Source organism: Coturnix japonica, chromosome Z (genome assembly GCF_054131305.1).
Source record: "Coturnix japonica strain WE chromosome Z, WE-NBRP24, whole genome shotgun sequence".
Taxonomy (NCBI): domain Eukaryota; kingdom Metazoa; phylum Chordata; class Aves; order Galliformes; family Phasianidae; genus Coturnix; species Coturnix japonica.
The window spans coordinates 52,384,652-52,403,908 of record NC_140702.1 but is presented as its reverse complement, the minus strand read 5'-3'; positions in this window follow the sequence as shown (position 1 = coordinate 52,403,908).

Below are 19,257 nucleotides of genomic sequence, written 5' to 3'. Positions count from 1 at the left end.
GACTTGTGGTCCTGAAATGCACTCACATGAATGCAGAAGGTGAGTTTCCTCCTGTGCCCTCCAGAGTGTAGGTCTAACAGGAGGAAAACAGAACCAACAGAGTTATCTGAGCAGTTTTTTGGCACCTTGCATGTCTTCTGTTGTTGCCTGTTTTGCAGTACCCTGTTTTGTTCCTGATGGCACTGCAGTCCTCTGCCTGTGCCAATCTGCTGCTGTAGATGGGGGTCTTAGCTTTGCAGATACCTGCACCACAGTGTATGACACAGTATTTAAGAGCACAACTTCAGGAGACAGCTATGGGTGGAAGGAAGTTCCCTCCAAGTGTACTCACATAACATCAGATTTTGAGAGTAAAATCAAAAAGGCAGCACCAATAAAGAATAGCTGTTCTGTTTTCAAAGCACATGAAGCTTGTCCCGAAGTAGCAAGCGCAGAAGAGAACTTGAAGATACGAACGGACCTAGTGGTCTGGTGTTGTGCCCAACACAGTTCAGTGCAAAGCTTTCTCTTTTCCAACAAAGTTGCTTATGTTAAGCAAATTCTACTGAGAAAATGGAAGTGAAAACTTTTCTAAATGCAGGGATACACATTACAGAAAGCAGTGCAAATCTGCATCCGGGAGAACTGGAATATTTGCGTAAATGTAGCAAAAGCAACGTGAAAAGCAGACTTAAAGGTTACCTGAAAAAAACATAAAGGCAAGCTGCAGAAGGAGAACTTTGGTACCACCTACATGAAGTATACATTATTTCTAGGACAAATTCTATCTCATTTGTTTAGGTGGTGAGTGAGGACTGGAAATTATTTCTGATGCCTACACCCGGCAATGCAGTCCTCCCCCCAGCCCTGTGGGTAATGGGGAAATCTGGCGGTATGAGCAATTAACACTTTCCCATATCAGCCTGCAAATAAAGCAAGCTGTGCAGGGCCAGAGCAGGAAAAGTTGTCCAATGTGTTTCCCTAAATACACAAAATTTAAAGCTATAATCAGAAACACTGTCTTGCCAGTCATTTCTGTCTACCCATCTTACATTTGTTGGGATAAATCATGCTCCATGCAGTTTCCTCCTGGAGGGAGAGCTCCCATTGCTGGGATGCTGCTGGGGCTGTTCCACTCCAGCAGGCTGCCTGATGGCCTGGACTCATCCTGTGGAGCAGGCAGAAAGATGGAAGTGTGTGTCCATACGTCCACAACCAGAAGAGCAGAGCTGGTCTGCTGTCTTGTTGCAGAATGGCTGAGGCTGGTGCAAACTCTGTTCCATCTGCTCCAGCCCTGCTCCAGCAGGGACACCCAGAGCAGGGTGCCCAGGGCTGTGTCCAGGCAGATCTCCAAGGAGGAGAGTCCACATCCTTTGGCAACAGGTACCAGCTCTCCATAAGCCGCAAAGGTGCCACACACTTTCACTGTGTTGTTACAGGACAGGGCTGTATCACATCTGCCTGCCTTGGCTGTGCATGGCCCAGAACTTCTTCAGAGTAAAACACTGAGACCTGAGGGTGCACATCCTGCTGTCAGTTCTATGAGGAGGTTATGCTGTTACCTCCCTGCTCTTCCAACTTGCAGGCTTCCACCCATTGACTCTGCTGCTGTATCGATTCATATGGACATTTTCAGTTCTTTTCTCCCTAAGGCAACAATCAGCTTGGAAAAAAAAAAAAATATATATATATATATATATATACATATATATAAAAAAACGGCATAAATCTGCTAGCTGTAAAACTGAAATATGGTGAAATTAGTCTGCAAAGCATATCCATGTTCTCATTAAGAGCAAGCCAACATTTTTAGGATGTGTTAACTGCCGCAGTGAGGAAAAGAGACTGCAGATCAATAGAAAATAAACCACTGCCTCACAAAGCCCCATTTATAATTTGCACAGACTGGTTTGGGCGTAGAGCTGCAAAAGTGCTGCAATCTGAAAATAATCTCTGTCAAAGAGGACAAAAATCTAGCAGCAATCTCTGTTGTCACAGGGGAACCAGGGAATGGTGAGAATCACCGATAGCCTTGCTGCGAAAGGTAGAGAGGTGTCAGTAGCTAATTGCCTGTATCACCATCCTGCCAGTCTCTGCCTGCCCAGCTGTTTGACCCTTGAAGAGCAATCACTTTGAGAACGTACCCACCCCAAAGCCTGTTTCTATGGGGCAGCTGAGCTATTCCTGACCAGCAGCGTTGGTGTGTTGGTGGTGGGAAGGGGACCCATTCAGTCCCAGGGACAACAGGTTAAGCTGACAGGAACTCCAGATCCCTTTCTCTAACCTTGACCCTGACAACTAAATGTAATTTGAGGTGTTCTCTAAAAAGCTGGTAAAGAATGAGGGCAGAAGAAGGGCTTATGTGGGAATTCCTTGCTGCTCAGCACTCCAGGACTCATCAGTTCCCATAGTGTTTCACACTCAGTAGGACTTGGAAAAATCATACCTGGTAACACATACCAGGAAAGGAACTCCAGTTCCACTATGCTCCTCTGCAGGTGAATCAATCAATGGTAAATGAATTAATGTAGCTCATTCCTGGTTTGTGTTACTGAACCTTTAAGTTGGAAAATGAAGGAAAAAAAAAAAAAAAAAATAAAAAAATAACATAGTCTTCTGAATACAACAAAAGCACTGGCTTAGCAGTTCTTCTTCTCTGCTGAGGGGCCTACTTGTTATTGCTGTTTGTTACCCTGGTGAGATCCATTCCATATGCAACCTTGCATATGAGTGATGAGGAGGCAGCCAAAGCTGGAAAGAAAGTGCAGAGCACCTGAGTCTGCACCTGTGGATATGTAATGCCTGAATGGGCTGAAAAAGACAGAAGGAAAGGTAAATTCCTGCCGCAAAAGCCCAGGACAACAGAGAAGGAAAGCTGCTGTGTCCTTGAGGTGAATTAAATTGGAGGGCTCTGAAGCACAGTCCTGTGTTGTGTCGTAGTTCAAAATAAGATTTCAGGGATATTTGCTGATCCCAACAAATGAGAAATCCCTTCACCTGAGAGCCATCTCTAAGAGAGCGCTGACAGAGAGGTGTCTCCCTGCGCCCTGCCCCAGGGCTTCCCTTCCCTATCTGCCATGTGCAGACGCACCAACTTCCTCTTTCACAATTTGCACTGCATGTAAACCTATATGTACACTGATTTCAAATTCTCACTTGGAAGAAGACAGAGTTTGTATTTGTGTTTTCTTTCATAAATTCTACCAGCAGAGTGTCAGGCAAATGTGTGAGCACAGATCAGTGGCAGAGAAGGAGCAGATGGCAGACACCTTATAATGACAGTAAGTGGCACAGAGCTTTGGTCAGGACTTTGGCTTAATCAGATTAGAGAACTGTCCCTAAGGGGTCCTGGTGTACAATACAAAACAAAGGAAAAGGAGGAACTTTGCATAAGGGCATGTAATGACGGGACAAGTGGAAATGGCTTTAAACTGGACTAGGGTAGGTTTAGACTAGATATTAGGAACAAATTCTTTACTGTGAGGGTGGTGGGCACTAGAACAGGTTGCCCAGCAAGGTTGTGGATGCCCCCTCCCTGGAGGTGCTCAGGACCAGGCTGGATGGGGCTGTGAGTAGCCTGGTGTAGAGGGAGATGTCCCTGCCTACAGCAGGGGGCTGGAACTGGATGATCTTAAAGGTCCACTACAGCCCAAACCATTCTGTGATTCTATGAAAATGTGAGTGTATTTGGGTGAGCCACTTTGTTTTACAACTCAGAGTTTCAGAGAAGACCGAGAGAACTCTCTGGTGTTTGCCCAGGTCTGGAAGAAACCATGTGGAACTTGGTTTTTAATCATAGAATCACAGAATTACTCAGGTTGAAAAAGATCTCAAAGATCATCATGTCCAACTGCAGCCTAACCATTGTACCCTAACTCTAACAACCCTCTGCTAAATCATATCCCTGAGCACCACATCCAAACGGCTCTTAAACACATCCAGGGATGGTGACTCAACCACCTCCCTGGGCAGCCTATTCCAGTGCTTAACTACCCTTTCTGTAAAGAAGTGTTTCCTAATGTCCAACCTAAACTTACCTTGGTGCAACTCGAGGCCATTTCCCCTTGTCCTGTCACTTATCACCAGTGAGAAGAGACTTGCCCCGCTCACACTGTAAGCACCTTTCAGATACTGGAAGAGAGAGATAAGGAAAGGAAGTTATTGATAAACTGTTGTTAGCTTTCCTGATGCCAGAAGAGTTATTATGCTTCCTCCCATCTGACATGATCATTAGCACTTCATCCTTTCGCTTAACCTTTGCTTTGGCTCTTACTGAGTGTGAGGTAGATTTGGCTATGTACGTATTCCCTTGTGATATGTCCTTTACATAAGAAATTATCCAGTTAATCTCCAAGGGGTGGCAAGTTGGGCTAATATCCATTTCTTCCAGTGCAAATCTTCCTCTGGGGGAAAAAAAACCTGCTCCAGGAGAGAAGCAATGAGGCAGGGCAAAAGGCTCATTTCTCTGACCTTTTTGCTTTCATAGCATCATGGAATCACCAGGACTGGGAAAGACCTTTAAGATCATCCAATTCAACCGTTCACCTACCTCCAATGTTTCCTCACTAAATCACAACCCTGAGCACAACATCTAAACATTTCTTGAACACCTTCAGGGACAGTGACTCCACCACCTCTCTGCACAGCCCATTCAAGGGTCTGAGCACTCTTTCTTTATAATTAAGATCCAGACCATTTCCAAGACTGTTTATATTGAAGTTCTGAAGCCATCTTTAGAAAGTGGGGAATATTATAGGACTATTTCTTGGAATTCCTCACACTGCAGCACTGACTTGGCTGAGATTTCAGGCTGTGAGTGCCTTTGGAGAGTATCACTAGTGTGGCTCAGCATCTTCCCACTGCTTTTGGAGCAGCTGGGTCAGAGCTGCTTCTAGTGTCCTTCCCAAGGTTCACTTCAGCTGTCATCCATAAGAGGGCCATATTCAATTTTCAGCAGCGCTTCATGAATTTGTATTATTTATAGTCCTGTATCCATTCGCATCATCTTTACTCTCTAACAATAAACTTAACAACGCCTTTGCAAGCTTTTGTTATTTGCTGAGTGCTGTGGGATGTTGTGCTTCTGAGCTAACAAGCACTTTGAAGAGGCTATGATTTGTCTCCTGGGTATGTTATCTTGCTATTAGCTGTAAATAGGGATGTAGATAATGTTTTACATCTGTACCATTAAGAAGCAACAAATTAGACTCTCCCCCAGGCTCTTACCCTTCTTCACAAATCTTTGTTAATTCCAGGGAAAAAGGAAGGAAAAAATCACTGTTTGCAGAAATGGACAAAAACTCCTCAATTCATATTCTTGTGAATGCAACAGCTGAGATTTCTTGACAAGAGCTTGTTGAAATTCAATATCCTTTTTCCCGGGAAAGCCCCAGAAAGTCTCTGTTTTCACAGCAAAGTGAAAAGAGAGCCCAAAGCATCAAAATTTCCTTTATAAAATGAGATAAAAAGCAATTAATTTCAAATCGATTTAAATTTAAACAATTTGTTTCAGTGAAATAGATTTTCTATTTTTAATAAAGTGTAATGCAAAATAAAACACTTCAGAAGTGAAAGCCACTTGAGAACATGAAATACCAAAATGCTCCTCCTCAGTGCAGCTGAATCATTTGTTTTCAGTGTGTTTGTAAACTAAATCAAGCAGCTTCCAGATATTCTCTGGAAAGTTCTGCTTCCACAGCTGTTCGAGCTTTCTTCTCCACCGGACAAACTCCTGGTTCTTTCCTGGGGGCTTCCTCCATGGGGAAATTGGTGGGCAAAGAAAGGCAGCAAAAGCCCTGCCAGTAGAGCTGAGCTCATGAGCTGCCTGTTCTCCCTCAAAGGCACAGGAGAGATTTTGGACATTCCTCACCATTCGCCCTGAGATGCCAATGCTTTGCTCAGCCTTTGCTGATGTGGAGTCTGTTCATTGCACTATTTTCATAACTGATGTGTGCAGAGGTGCAGGATCTTGACTCAGCACTCCAAACTTTGGTTTAAACATCATACACAGATTTCAGAAACACAGAAGTATCCCACATGCTCAAAGTTCCCAGGGCTATAACCAGGCAACAACCAGCCCAGAGACTGCCTCAGCCCTCTCAGTTTCTGCCCCAACACAGCACAGCTCACAGACAATCAATGCTTAATGAGATTTCTTCTCATTACATGCTCACTGTACAGTTAATGCTTCTTGCAAGACTACACTGAATGTCACTTCTTTACAACAAACCATTGCACTAGTGGAAATGACCAACAAGATAGTGTGTGCCCACATGGATGCCAACACTGAGCCCAGTGTCTGGGGCTGTTCCATGGTCAGAGGACAGGGTAGATAGATCGGGCATACCTGAAATGTGGGGTTACAGCAAGCCCTAGTGCAGAGTTTGTGTTTTATTTAATCAAATCTAGTGTGCCACCAAGTATGTAGGTTGCTCAAAAAATAATGCCTCCTATTTGTTTCCATGGAGACTGCAACAGACACAAAGAACAAAAGAACACTGATTGTTAGAGCAAATTCTCAGATACAGCATACCATTTTTCAGCAGTCACCACCATTATCTATGCATTTCCACTAGTCATGAAAAAGCCTGCATGCTGTGATTGTAAAAATCTGCACCAGTGGAGGTAAACTGCTGTCACCATTGCTTCAACATACTCCCACAGTTTCACTGCGCTCACTGTGTTTGGTCTCGAAGAAATGTTCAGCAAGTGTTGACAAATGTCAGTGGGTGACGTATTTCCATGTGCAACATTTTGCACCAGGGTCATGGCAACCCCTGCTATCAGTACAAACTGTGTATCAGACACAAGGGTGGAACACAGCCCTGCCGAAAGGACTTGGGAGTACTGGTGGATGGAAAGCTGGTCATGAGCCAGCAGTGTGCCCTCACAGCTCAGAAAGCCAACTGTATTCTGGACTGCATCAAAAGCACCATGGTCAGCAGGTCAGGGGAAGTGATCCTGCATCTCTACTCTGTGCTGGTGAGACCTCACCTGGAGCACTGCATCCAGATGTGGAGTCCTCAGCACAGAAGGGATGTGAAGCTGATAGAGTGCATCCAGAGGAGGGACACAAAAATGCTAATAATGTGTTGAACATTTTCATGGCAAGGACAGGTTGAGAGAGCTGGAGCTGTTTAGCTTGCTGAAGAAAAGGCCCTGAGATGACCTGAGAATGGCCCTCCACTATCTATGTGGGGGGGGGGGGGGGGGGAGGAGGGTATAAGAATGAAGAAAACAGACTTTTTTCTAAGTCTGTGGTTACAGAACAAGGTGAAATGGTAGCAAACTAAAAGAGAAGATAATTAGATTGGATACAAAGAAGAAGTCTTCTTCAGTGAGGGCAATGAAGCACAGGAAGAGGATGCCCAGAGATGTGGCAGATGCCCAGTCCCTGATGGCAACCAAGGTCAGGCTGTACCAGGCTCTGCACAGCCTGTTCTTGCTGTAGTTTTCCCTGTTCATTGCAGGGGAGATGGAGTAGGGGGCCTTTAAAAGTTTCTTCCAGCTCAAATGAGTCCAGGATTTTTTTCTGCACGGAGGAATTCAACACACCTTTGCTTCATCACACTTCCATTTCAGATGCCATTTTGTCAGACTGCTCCTCTGCTGCCATCTGTCACACAGCAACAACATGTAACAGGATACAGGTTCATCCTCTATTGCCATACCACCAGTACCTACCTCTGACATTCTGGGCCAAGATAATAAAACAGGAGGCATTACTTTCAGAGCAACCCTCATGCTCTGAGAGCCTTGGCTGCTTTTATCTGTTTTCCTACCAAAAAAGCCAGATTCTCCTGACCTTCTCCAAAGAGTGGTGGTCTGGCAAGAGGGAAGTGGTTGATGTTCGGCGCCACAGTGATGGGGAAGAAGATCTGGGTGGCCAGAAGTCTGACAGGTTCAGTTTGTGCTGGTGGCCAGGCACCCTGTGAGAAGGTCAAAGGCCAGCAGAGCTCATCAGGGCCTGGTGGTGGTGGGAATCATCCTGCGGGGATGTGCACCACAGCAAACACTGCAGGCTGAACTAATAGCTCCCAGTAGGGTGTCATATGGAATCCGCTGCAGCAGTGACTGATGGAAGCAAATTAAATTGCTATGTAATATTCATAGCTTTTTTAATTGCTGCCTTCCTACCACAACATGATTCACCTTTCCTCCCACAACTTACCACTTCTTGATATACTGGGCTAATCTTCCCATACTGCTTTCACTCTCTTCCAGTTTTCTACAATGAATTTCTCTGGCTTCTTCTGCAGTCCCTACATGGGCTCTTCCTCAGTTTCTGAGGGTCACATGTTTAACTGAACAGATCTTTTGAACAACATTGTTCCGAACAACTGGTAGAGCAACTCACCATTAGATTTTAAGGAGCATTTTCTCTGTACCTAAAGCTGGTGAGATTAGCAATTACCATGAAATTTTTATGGTGTAATGATCCAAATTTAGGTTTCTTATGAGAAAATAGGAAATGCCTGAGAGGAGCAACACAAAATTTTTTTGCCCGCAGTTAGTAAGATGTGCCAACTTTTTAGTTGTCTGGATGTTTTCTTCTGCTGTTGTTTGTGGGTTTGTTTTGTTCTGTCTCTAAGTTCGGTCAAGATTCTTTCCAGAAACAATGCATATCTGTAAGATAAATTTACAGCAGGATCTACAGGGCATAGATTTCTTCTAGTCTGTGCTACTGTGGGTGCTACAGAATGAGAAAAGAGTGATGTCATGGAAATGGGTTAAAAACTCCATGAGATTCAGTTATCAGTGTGGCTTTGAGAGATGTATTTTATTGGTTGGGCTAAAGATGTGAATGAATCAGTAAGGAGTGCGTGGAACCGTTTTAAGACAGAAAATTTATTTTTATTACATGGCAATTCAGATTAGAAGCGATGCACGCTTTTAGCGGGGGTGGATTTGTTCAGTCTCTGATTTATGTGGCCTAAGTCCATACATTTTCAAATGGCGCTCATGTTTTGGGTGGGCAAAGGAGGTGGCTGTGATAGAGCCTGCACAGGTGCACAAGGAAGCACCCAAGCTGGGAGCACAGTGAAGCTTCCAGGACAGCAGGAGCTGCTGTGACTCTGTGCCTCAGTTCAGAGAGTGTTTGGACAATGCTTTTAGATATAGGGTCTACATTTTGGGTGGGCCTGGGTGGAGCCAGGAGTTGTACTCAGTCATCCTTCCCTGTGGGTATCTTCTGACTCAAAGTGTTCTATGATTCTGTGATCTTAGGTGATGCAACTACAGCCCCTCATTGTTAGATCTTGCCCTTGCTCTTCTCTATTGGGTTAACTGGTTATTCCTGATGTTTGGGTTTTGGCTCCAAAGACTGAGGGCTTCATGTTCCTGGAGATGTTTTGGGAGGAAGGAAATCAAGCCTTCAGCACACTGCAGAATGAAAAATCCCATTTTCTTCACAGAGCTACCTTGTCCATAATGTAACATACGGCACTGTGTGTGAACATTGTGCCATGGAGCTTGTAAGCATGGAAACTGAAATTTTACTTTTTGGATCCTGGGGGAGCTCAAACACAGCTCTTCATGTCAGCCTGTAATGGCTGCATGTGTTAAAGCAGGAGGAACTGGGCAGGTGCTCATGGCTTTTTAATGGGTCCAAACAGACTTCTTCTAAGTGTTGCCACTGAGAACCTCAGGGAAGTAGGAGGCAGGCACATGAGTAACTCCAGGGTTGGGTACAGCCTTGTCCAAACCAGAAGGCACAGGCATGATTCTTTTTTGCATTTTATTTGCTTTTCTGACCTTGTAGAAATACTGAATGAAAAGGTCCCCAAAATAAATCCCAGCAACTTGAATCCTGTGACTCCTGAATATTCATCAAGTGTGGCAAGGGTGCGCTGGTGGGCACTGAAGCACTGAAGGTTGCACTCTGAAGTGTGTACAGAGATACATTTAGATAGTGTTATTAGTATGTTACGTGCATGGAAAAAGGAGTGTACACAGCCTCCAACCTAGGAAGGCCCAAAACCAGTCTGCACCTGACCTGCATGAGCAGAGTTTGGGCAGGATGATCTGTAGAGTTACCTTCCTACCTAAATCACTCCAGGATATCACAAATGACAAATTTTTAAACTTCTGGTGTTTCTTTTTATTTCTATGTACCTTTCATATTGCCTCTGGGAAAATGTTTGCAGATATCTCTATCCAGCTCCAAGGGCAGCCAAGTCACCTCTCCCTCCTCATGGTGCCCTCATGAGGACACCAAAATCTTTGAAGTCCAGATCTAGAGCAACAAATTCTGAAACTGAAGAAAAATGCAACACTCTGTCAGAACAGATATTAGAATTTAAAGATACATGTACTTATTTCCCTCCTGCATCCTGCAGGCTGGTCCTTTCTCCAGGGAGCTGTTCAGCCTTTAGCTGTTTCCCACAGCTTCTTGCATTCCTGAGCAAGCAGTGACCAGGTGGCTGACATGTGGCCCTCCTTTGTCTTGGATGAAGCATGGTCAGCCTAACAAACCTGATTTGGCTGGGGATGGGCCAGGGCTGCCTGCAGATAAGCTCCGCTTGTTGGAAGTGGGGAAAACTGAGCTGTGTTCCTGCTTCCTTCTCCAGCCGTGTGTGCATTTGCACACAAACAGCACTGAAACTGTTCACCAAGTACCTTGTTCTATTTCCTTGCACTTGCAGCCGATAGGCAAGTTCACATCCAGACAAAGCTGGAGAGCATTGTGGCCCCTGCACAAGATCTGCAGAGACTGGGGAAAGGGTAGAAAGTGATTTTCTTTTGGAACAGTAATAGCTGCAAAAATAGGACTATGCTATCTAAAGGATTATTTGATTAAAAAAATCTTAAGGAAATAAATGCATTAGAGACTGAAATGATGACAGTAAGGAAGATTGACCTCTGCTCCTTTACAGGAAAGGAATTTAACTGTTTGGCTCTGTCTTGTTTTAATATTTTTGTTAAATCACTTATCTTAAAAACAAGCTCGTTGTGTTGTGGATCACTCGCAGCATGGGGCACTGCTGGAAAAACATGCTGTAATCCTGGTGAGCAGCTCAGCACTACATGGCTGCTTCCTTACTGTCCCCAGATGGGATGAAGGACGGAATTGGGGATGCAACCATGCAAGAACCCCAATGCTGAGATAAAGACAAAGATAAAGCAGAAGCCCTGAGAGCAAGCAAAACACTGCAGGGAATTTGTTGGCTTCTTCCCACCAACAAGCAGGTGGTCAGACACTGCCAGGACAGCAGGGCTCAGCATGTATAGCATTTTCTCGGGAAGACAAATGTCATCACCCCAAATATCCCTCCTTCCTTCTTCTTCACCCTAGCCCTGCTGTTCAGCACAATGCTGTGTCGCATGGGATGCAGTGTTGGGCAGTTTGGGCCAGTCATTCTAGTTCTGTTCCCTTCCAGCTCCTTGTGCACCCCCAGCCCCCTGCTGACCAGGCAGTGTGAGAAGCTGAAATGTCCTTGAATGTAAGTACCACTCAGCAACAACACATCATGTTGGGACCAATTGTATTCTCATTGAAAATTCAAAGCATTTCACTGTACATCTACAAAGAAAATTAACTCTGCCACAGCCAAAACTATGATAAACATTTTATTAAAGGAATGAAAGTCATTAATGCATAGTAAAAAAGAGAAAGTTTGACTGGTTTGTTCAAGAGTCTGTTTTAACGCAGTGTTTTTCAGTCCAATCGGTCATTTCTCGAAAGAAAACCATCAACTGATGTTTTCAGTCATTCGCTTATTGCTTAAACAGGCTGCCCAAGAAAACTCTGCTTTTCACAGAAATTTACTCTAATGATGTATGTTCATGGTCTGTTTCATTTAAGTTAAATCTCAGATTATTTTTTAGCATCATCAGGAGGATTTTGCTCCACTGTGGCACTACTCGGTGGATCCATTCATACCCAAATTAAAGGCAGAAATCTTTTTTCTCTCTTCCCACCCTGGAGTATTCCCTGAGGGCATTCAGCAGCTGTATAAAACTGTAAGACATCCCAAAATATCTTGAAGTGCAAAGCTCTGGGCTGCTGCCATTGCAGCAGAGAGCCAAAAGGCTGTGCAGGGCCATGACCACTGAGTTGAGCAGAGCTGTACGTGCTGATGGAACCAGGGCTTGAGTAAGGAGCTCTGAAAGGCAAAGTATCTTTCATTGCCAACAGTAAATAAAATGAGGATAAAAGAAGAAAGGAGTTGATGACTGTAAAAACATTCTTTGTTCTTCATTTATTAGTTCGTCATTCATCTGTGATTTGCTGTTTTAATCTATTATCTCTGCTGTCAATAGTGTTAGAGACTTCAGAAAATGGCTGTGAATAAAAAAAGCTGATTTTTATCTAAAGTCACATCATCTTCATGTGAAGCCCTGTGTCCAAGTTGCATCCTGTTGTTATCTATTATTTGTATGCTCAGTGCATCTTGGAGCTCAAATATTCAGCACATTAGGAACTTCAAGGAAGGGGATCTTGGCACTCTGCTTCCCCTTCTCCCTCAAATATGTATTTTTCTCTTGCACAGGCATGCTCTGTTGTTATGGAAAACGTCTCATCAGTGGAACTAGGATTAATTCAGCAAAGAAAGCAGGGAAGGGATGCACTCCACAGCACACACACTAAATCCCAGTTCTGGTATGCCCTAATGGGCAGTTCCAGCACAAGGAGCCAAAGAAGGGTCCAGTGCTGCCTTCCTCCTCTGTTGTACAGGCAGCAGGCCACTGCTGAACACTGAGGCAGAGCTCAGCTCCCTTCCAGCATGAGCACCTGCAGGGTGGCTGAGGCAGAGCTCTGGAAGCAAGGGCCTCCATTCATCTGCATGGCACCCGCAGCCATATGGTGACATTTGCATCTTCATCCATCGCTCGGTGTAATGAAAATATAGATATTTGTTTTGCTGCAACACTTGTCTTCCATGAATGTCTTGACATTTATGTACCACTGAGAGACATTATCTTATGTCAGGATTTTACACTTCTGGCATTATCTACCCTAATTAAGGCTGTACCTACCTGCTTCAGACATGTACCAAGGTAATGAAGTGACCTTGTTTTCATCTGAGTCTTTAGAGACTGAGACAAAGGAGGTTGGGTCCTCCATTCCTACAGCCTGCCTCAAGTGCTGCTCCATGTTGTGCCATGCAGTAGTGCTCACTATTGCTTGACCAGAGCAAAGACTAAGCTTAAGTCAGTCTAAGCAATGGGAGGAATGTCTGCCATGAAAGTGAGTGTATGCAGGTAATTCCCATGGGTGTATAGGACTTCTTTCTAACCGCATGTGTGCAGCCTGGTGGACAGAGAGACAGGCAGCAAATGGGGCAGCCATCTGAGCCACCCCAGCACCTTGTGTGATTCGGATGCATTTCAGCATCTCTTTTGGCTTTGTGATGTCCAGGTGCCATTTGTCCAGCTGTAGCTTTTGCTGGATGCTGCCAATCATTTCCTCTCTTGTAACGTCACTGCTGTGCAACAGGGCTGAACACTTCTGATACTTATGGTGATGCCTCAGTAACTGACATAAGCCAGGAACATCTAATAGATGTCATGTCCCTGGCTCTTATTCTGGGGCACTCTGAATACACAGAGCTGACAGGGACCCCTCACATACAGCACTCAGGAATCTGCCCCTTCCTGTATCTACATGCAACAGGGTGCCTGAACCTTGTCTTACTTTCCTTAAGCGTCCTTTTGAAAATAGCTAGATATTTTATTTTATTTTATTTTATTTTATTTTATTTTATTTTATTTTATTTTATTTTATTTTATTTTAGCAACTGAACACTAGCAAGGAGCAAAAAAAGAGCCCATATAGGATAAAGTACTCACAAAATCACGGAATATCCTAAGTTGGAAAGAACCCACAAGGACCAATGAGTCCAACTCCTGGCCTCACACAGGATCACCCAATATTCAGACCAAAAGTCTGAATTCCCTTGAACTCCGAAAGCTTGGCACGTACAGCAGTTTCCACTCATGAAAAGAGTGCTCTGCTATGATTTTTCTCTTTTGTATTATTTCTTCATACAAGCTAACAACCAAACCACCCCAGAGGACCCCGCACTACGTAATGCTTTGTTCTTAAAACAGGAGTTTCATCCCTTGCTATGTCAATGCAAGACCTGACCAAACACAAGTCCTGACCACGTGTGCTTGCCAATCTTACTGCACTAGTCCCAAAGACATGCTCATATAGAAGAAACACATGTAAAACTGTTCCATCAAATGCTGCTTTTGTTTTTTTCCTTCATCTATCTGCCTTCACATCCAGAAACAATATATTCCTGTAGCTCCCCCTTACTTGAAGAGCAGTGCAAACTCAGTCCACCCATGGGATATTGCTTTCCGCACTGGGCATAAGCTGTCTGCCCGAGCTGATGCTCTCTGTGTGGATAACTCTCTAAAGATGACGAAGGCAAGACCTTACCCTTATTTCTGGAGTGCACACTATGGCCTCTGGTAACTTTGCCATGTCACTGATGCTTAAGAGCAAAGAAAAAAAGAAGAAAGAAAGAAAAGAAGTAACTTTTATATGGGAAGAAAAGGAAGAGGAGAGCGAATGCTATGTAAATCCACTCCATCCTTGCTACTAACTAGAATAGCTAGGGCAGTCAGAGTGGATTAACTTTGTAATTTAGTGACTTGACCTTGTTCTGCTGTTAAATATCTGTAGAGCTACTATCACTTCCTACAGCTTTTACAAGTTCATTAGACCACAGGGCCAGAGCATCCTTCTTCCTCTATGCAAGTAGAAGCATTTTCCTCTAGTGTTAATGGAAACATCCTTCATACCGATGTATGTACGTGAGGATGTATGCACATAATGCAGTTCCCAAGCACTTAGAGATGCTGAAGGAGTCATTAGGATGTAGTGCAGTGACTCCTCAGAGAAGACAGCCATTAAAATCAGAGAGTTTTTTCCTTCCCAGCCAGTGAGTGTTTGTTGTTTTGAGCACTCCCGGTTTAATGACAGCGCACTTCCACAACGTGGGGCCAAATTTCCTGGTTCATTTACCTGCCATTCAGCCTTTGGCATGCCAGAGAAAAAAGAAACAAACAGAAATATCTTCAGATCTCAGCGCAGTTAAAGAAAAGAAGGGAAAGTGTGATTCTTATATATATGTTTGATTTTTTTTTTTGTGAAAATGTCTTGATTAGAAGCAGAACTGAGCGTGTCTGACAGCACATCAGTAGGTAACCGTTGAGTGCTTGTTGTAGGATCACCTGTCAGCATATCACACTTCTGCGTCCTGTTCAGCAGCTGGAGGTGTCCTGGGAGGCATCCTGGGAAAGGGGAGGAGGTGGGTGGAGTGTGACAATGGATAAAGTGTTGTCCATGCAAACAGATAGGGAGAACTTTCTGTTTTCCTCCACTTTCCAGTGCAGCCCTCTAAGGAAGGTGGTGGGGCAGTTTTGGGGCCTCATTACTTTGTTTTCGTGTTTTTTATACAGGCAGGATTCTACATAAGTTTGTTGTTGTGGAACACAAAGGCAATTTTCCTCAGTGTTATTGAGAGCCCTGATCATTGCTGAGTGACTGTATTACATGGGTAAATACAAATTCAGGAAATTAATGAACATCTCCAACTAAAAACTCTAAGGCAGGTATATCTGTGCTGTAATTGTTACTACTGCAGCCCCCTGGACTTTGCAGTCTCTCTATTCTCAGTGGCAGAAATGGTAATTGTATTTTAAAATAATTATGATGTCTTTAGTGTATTCAGCCAGATCAACAAAGGTTAGAAGGGATGTAATAGCTTTTAATAAATGTGTACAGTGGTAAATGCTGAAGAGAGCTCTGTGAGTTGGAGGATGTTACTGGCACAGGATCAAATGGCCACGTACTGATCATGAATAAACTGCTGCTGTAAATTAGGAGATGGTCTCTGGACATCTGGAGAGGTAAGTTCTGACAACTTCCTTTGGCCAGGGAAATGGGGGGTTGTGTGTAAGATGCTGTGTGACGCTGAGCATGGGGCAGAATAGGACACGTGCAGAGTTGCTGAAGGAAAGGGATGATGTTGGTGCCATGAGACCTCATTTGTACCAAATGGAAACCAAAGAGCATTTGTAGAGTGTCCAGATTCCTCTGCTTACACTGTATTTGTGCTGTGATAACCTTAGGTTTCAGCTGTTCAACATGCTGGGAAGGACGTGTTTACTTGGCCTCCAGTTGGCACCAGTACCTGGCTGAGCCAGGGTCATTCCAGCATGCACACTGCTGCTGGATGTTTGCTTTGATGGTGTCAAAATGTTAAATGAGACGGAGCACTGAAGACTTTCTGTGCCTTCTCTGGTACCACAGTCATGGGCTCCATTGTAGATTTCCTTCCAGTAAGTCAGCATGTACTGACTGGTGCATAGATGTCATTCCACCCCACATGCAGGAACCTTCACTTTCCCTTGTTGAACTTCATGGTGTCCTTTTCTGTCACCTCTCCGGCCTGTCAAGGCTGAATGGTAGCATAGTCCTCTGGTTAGTCACTCCACCCAATTTGGTATCATCAGCAGGCTTGCTGAGGGCATAGTCTGTGCCTTCATCCAGGTCATTGCTGAAGATATTAAATAAGATCAGGCCCAGTACCAACCCCTGGGGAACATGGTTACCCACAGGTCTCTAACAAAATCTGTGCTGCAGATCACAACCCCCTGAAATCTGTCAGCCAGCCAGTTTTTCAAAGAAAATATTTATTTAATCATAAATGATTGTTCACACTGCTTGAGCATGTAGTAGCTTGAAATACAGCAACTGGAATGGCAGAAAAGAAAAATAAAAGAAAAGAAGACTCAGAGGTCATCTTTTAAATGTTTATAAATATCTTAAGTGTGGGAGTCAAAGGGACATGGCCAACCTCTTTTCAGTGGTCTGTGGGGACAGGACAAGAGGAAATGGCCATAAACTTTAGCATAGGAAGTTCTGCACCAATATGTGATGGGACCCTTCTTCATGGTGAGAGTGACAGAGCACTGGAACAGGATGTCTAGGGTTGCTCCGGATTGTTCTTCTCTGGAGATATTCAAGGCCTGCCTGGATGCCTACTTGTGCAGTCTTCTGTAGGGGGTCTGCTTCGCAATGGGATTTGGATTTGATGACCTCTGGAGGTGCCTACAATTCAACCCCTACAAGTCTGTGATTCTGCAATTAAAGTGAAGGCAACTGCTATTGGATGTGGAAGTTTGTCATTCTAAAAACAGCAAAGTAAAAGAAAAAAAAAATGTGGCAGTTTTGATGGTGTACTGTGCACATTGGTTCAAGAGTGAGTTGTCAGGGGACTGAGATGTTCTGTGAGAGCAGAATGTGAAATTATTGAGAGGGTGGTCTGCACTAAAAGAGCAGGTTGGTTCTTTTTGTATCCTTTTACATCACCTGTTCAAAATTTCTCTGAAAACATCATGAATAAACCACCACAGACTGAGCTACATCTACCCAGGTTACAATACCGACAACTTCCAAGACTATGAAGAAACACAGATCAGACAGTATGTCAATCTTCTTACACGTCAAGAGACTGTTGCAGCAGTGGTAGAAAGCTAAAGAAAAGCTTGACTGTGAGCAAAATCATCATGAAGTCATCAGCTTAGTATAGGAACCCCCAGCTGCTTGCTGTCTAGCACTTCCCTGCATTGTAGTACACATTTGGAGCAGAGCAGAGCAGAACATGCAGCATTAGACTCCTGTGATCAGTTACCAGGGGGTGAAAGAGTAAACTATCTCATCAGTCACGGAAACTGCCCTTGGAAATGCTGAAAGAGTCAGATCACGAGTAAGAGCAACTTGTCCAGTGAGGAGACGAGGGTGGCTTCTGGACAGTTCCTCTGATCCAAAGCCAGGGGCTGTGTAGAAGTGTTTGCAAGTATGCATATGGGTACATGAGAACCCACACCCCTGTGAATAGTGCCCCTTCTTCAGAATAATATTTCCTACTGACGTTTTGTCTTTCAGTAGGGAAGAATATTTTTTGTTTGGAAAGTACAACTTAGAATAATTGGCCTTAATTTACACTATTGTAAGCACTGTCTTATGAGTTAGTTAATAAAGACATCATGGATACCTTAATAAAGAAATTCAGTGCTTTCAGACACCAGCTACTGGATCCTGGCACACCTGTCACACTGCCTGTTCATCACTTACACACAAGATCAGTTTGCCCAGAGAGGTTGGAAGCATTTAAGGCCAGGTCGGATGAGGTCCTGGGCAGCTGATGTGGTGGATGACAGCCATGCTTGTGGCAGAGTGGATGGAACTGGATGATCTTTAAGATTCCTTCCAATCCAAGCTGTTCTGTGACTCTTATTCTATTAATTCACTCTTTCTGCTCATGAGAGGACATGCAGCAGACTTGCACTGTAATGAAAACACCAGTATCAACATTGCCAAAGGGCCTTGGGGTCACAGACAGAAAATAGAAACTTCCCATGACCATCCAGGCGGAGCAGGCAGCCCAGTGTTATTTGTTTGTTCTCCAAAATCACCTGTGGTTCATGGCCATCTGCTCTCTCACACATTCATGCATATGCTCTCTGCAGTTTGTGTTTATAAAACATAGAAACATTGGCGGAATGACAACTTCTCAGTCACACCAGTACCTGGGTCTTACTGGTACTGAGCACTCCAATGCTTTGTGGAAGTCTGCTTAGCAAAAAACACTTAATTCCCAATGTCAGGCTGAAGCAGGCTATGGCAATGGTGCCGAGATAATTTTGTTGGTTCTCCAAAAGACGTGACTACAAAAATACTACGCTTGGTGAAAGGAGCTTTAAAAAACACATCAGCTGGAGTCTACAAAGCTTGAAAGGTTTACACCAGAAACAGTGGGCATGTAGTTCATTCCTGCCTGAGTCAAGGCCTGCTCTGAACTTAATGCCTTCTATTTTATGACGTTGACTCACAGCATCAGAGTCAGATGTTGGTAGTATGGCAGCAGAATTTGAACCTTCCCACCAATATCCCACTACATTTTGTTGCCATGTGACAGATGACAGCTAAGGACAGTCTGACAAAATGGCGTCTGACATGGAAGTGCAGAGGAAGTAAAGATGTGTCATTGAATTCCTCCATGAAGAAAAAATGGCACCACTGACATTCACTGATACACTGATGGAAACCGAACAGTGGATGTGAGCACACTGAGGTGGAGGGTGGTGCATTTCAGCAGTGGTGACAGTGACAGTGGGTTACATCCACTGGTGCAGGTGCTTGCAAGCGTGGCATGCAGACTATTGTTCTCTCTGACTAAAAATGCATAGCTAATGGTGGTGACTCCACTGAAAAACAATGTTTTGTAGCTGAGAATTTGCTCAATCAAAAGCTGTTGT